The sequence below is a fragment of the Vigna umbellata genome, chromosome 2, assembly GCF_029865625.1.
Source record: "Vigna umbellata cultivar VRB3 chromosome 2, Vumbellata_1.0, whole genome shotgun sequence".
Taxonomy (NCBI): Eukaryota; Viridiplantae; Streptophyta; class Magnoliopsida; order Fabales; family Fabaceae; genus Vigna; species Vigna umbellata.
Genome location: NC_142166.1, coordinates 37505374 through 37508697, shown reverse-complemented (window position 1 = coordinate 37508697; position 3324 = coordinate 37505374). Strand labels below are relative to the sequence as shown.

Below are 3324 nucleotides of genomic sequence, written 5' to 3'. Positions count from 1 at the left end.
TTCCGCGATAACGGATTAGCCTTGTGTATGGTCGGGTGGAACCCCTCGGCAATGGCTTTGCAAAGCAGTAGAGGCCATCACAAGTGCACAACCCGCCCCAGCTCTACATATATTCTATGTCCGGACATGTCTAGAGTCTTAACATGATAGGATGCTTGTCTTGATGAGTTTTATGAAATAAATGCTTATGTTTATGATGACTTATGTGTATGGATATTCTGGTAAATGCTAGATTGGTTGAAAATGAATTGTATGATTGTTTGAGACCTAGCTCACCCTTGCATTTGTATGTGTTGCATGTGTTTGCTTTCCCCCTTGCGATGATCATCCAATCCTTTGGATGTGAGCAGTAGGTGATGATGTACCTTTGGAGCAAGCTTTGGAAGTTGAGGAAGACCCTGCACCTAGTGCTTAGGATTTCTACCAGCTCTTATGTTAAATAGCTTTTCATTTTGAAAGACTTCTAGACTTCATTTTATCATGATCCGTCATTTCGGGAAACTTTTTAGGTCCCTTTAAAATTTCATTAGTCTTGTATTTTGGAGAATTATGAACTTGTACTTAAGTTTTAAAGTTTTCCAGCCAGACTTGGATAACTGTACTCCTTATTTCCATCTATTGTGTACCCTTAACTGTTTCTATTATTATAATCGATGCATTCTACGTATATACTTTGCTATATATTTTGGGATGTCACAATTATAATTTAGTTTTTGATATTTGATTATAAATAAAAGAATATGTATGTGACATCCCTTTAAATTTTAATTCTATTATAATTTCAGAGGTACTTAATTTCTACTAAATCTTAACAAGATAGAGATATAAAATCTTAACAAGATAGAGATATAAATTTATATATATTCAACTTTTTACCTTTAACCTTATATATCTAGATCTTCTTATTCTTTAGAGAAATAGAAATAATTTTAACATACATAATAGGAGTGATGTAAAAAGTGGGGACATTCAGCCATAAGGATTCAAAGACCAGTTGCTAAAAATGCCCATAATTATCCATAATGTGTTGCAACTAGTTTGACGCCACCATTTCAAGGAATATTTTCAAACTTGTTTTTTATAAACAAACACTTGAATAGGAGAATGAGACCAAATATTAAATAATATCATGTCATATCAAAATTATAATATCTAAATATAATTTTAAATTAACATATTTCATTTATTTTACATTAAAAACATTTAAATTAATTTTATAATGATTAGACCAAATAAATAAGTTTTACCATAAACAACATAAAAAATAAAAAATAAAAAATAAATATATGTTATATAAAAAAATTATATTATTAATTTTTAGGCATTATAATATATATCTTTTTAATACTGCATACATAATATTATGTTTTATTTTACTATCTTTTGATTTTATATAAAAATTGTTTAATTAATATTTAAAATAATAAAATTGTATAGAATATACATATATATATATATATATATATGTTTAATCATTCCTTTTTTCGCGTGGAATCTCAATTTAGTCCCTTTGTTTTTGGAAATCTCAATTGGATCCCAATTTTATGAAAATTACAACAATTGGATCCTTTCCGTTAAATTGTCTCCAACAACGTTAGTGTGTGTTTGACGTGGCACGTTGTAGTCAGTTTCTTAACTGACGTGGCTGACTGAAGTAGGACAGTTGAAGCACGTGGATAATTCAATTTTTTAAATAAAAAGAAAATGGAAGTAATAAAGCAAAATTGGGATCATTTTGGGGATTTAGGGTTTAATCCAAGTTGACCTTGACAGATGCAATTTGCAATGCAATCTGTAATCGAAGTATAAACCAGTGTTCTATTATGATTCTAAACACAAAATGTCAATCAAGAACGTAGATTACATATAGTAACAGCAAAAATGTACACACACAAATTCAAAGAGAAGAGTACAATATTACAGAAGCTATAAGCTACGGTGGTCTGTATAACAAAGGACATAGTTTGAAATTAAGTAGAAGAGATTGTGATGGCTTTGGTCTTAAACCTATATCTTGGTGCTCGGGGGATGACTTGGCTGGGTCCCATGTGAAACTGACCGGGAGAATTGGTAAGCAGTGGACCGTCGTCGTAGATATGGCCAAGGAGAGAGGAGCAGGTGTTGCACTTGATCTTGGTTCTCTTCCTCTGAATTCCCCAGTAGTTGACGGTTTCGAAGAAGGGGTGAATCTTGTCCTCCATCTCGAACTTGAACTTGGCTTCATCTACGGTGGAGAAAGAGATGGAGTCTTTGTTTCCGGCCTCAAAGTAGAAGTCCGAGGGAAGGCGTAGGCGGAGTTGAGATTGAGGTTGGAGCTGCACGCCGTGCAGGTGTACTCAGAGGCCATGATCGGCAATGGTGTGAGGAGAGGGTGTTGAATGTGCCAAAAGTAGAAATACAAGGTGCTTGCGAAAAGTCCAAAGCGTGTAGTTGTGGAAAAACTACAAACTTGGATTGAACCCTAAATCCCCAAAATGATACCCCAATTTCTGAACTGGATTGAACTTTGGACGAACCCTAGAAAAACTCAGAAGAATCTCAATCCCTAATTCGATAAAATAACATTCTCAATCCCAATTTTGTTTTAAAACTTTCATTTTCTTTTTACTTAAAAAATTGAATTATCCACGTGCTTCAGCTGCCCTACTTCAGTCAGCCACGTCAGTTAAGAAACTGACTACAGCGTGTCACGTCAAACACACACTAACGTCGTTGGAGACAATTTAACGGAAAGGATCCAATTGTTGATATTTTCATAAAATTGGGATCCAATTGAGATTTCCAAAAACAAAGGGACTAAATTGAGATTTCACGCGAAAAAAGGGACTTCGTGAATGATTAAACCGTATATATATATATATATATATATATATATATATATATATATATATATATATATATATATTATATATATATATATATATATATATATATATTATATATATATATATATAACCAAACCTAAATCAGAATGCATTAACTTTGTGATTCCTAATTTAGAGATTATTTTAAAATTAGAGTTTAGGGTTGAAAAGACTGGGGGCAGTGTATAAGACTTATTCTATGCCATTTTACAAGGTTACAAAAATGGACAGATTTTAAAACAATGATTTTCTTCTTTCTTTAAAACTATTTGCTATTCACATTTTTGGTTTTTTTCTTATGTACAGTAATTAGAAATACTTAATATTTATAATTTATATTAATGTAGCATAATCTACTTCTATATAAACCCATACAGAATGAAGATTATAAAGCAAGTGAACAGACTCAGCTTCACAAAATGGCTAACAGAAGAATCATCCATCTAGGCTTTATCTTGTC

At 32.0% G+C, this 3324-nt stretch overlaps 1 pseudogene; it reads right to left on the bottom strand.

Moving 5' to 3' along the window:
• Positions 1-1894: 1894 nt before the first annotated feature.
• Positions 1895-2347, bottom strand: LOC124820946 (uncharacterized; annotated as a pseudogene).
• Positions 2348-3324: the final 977 nt, after the last annotated feature.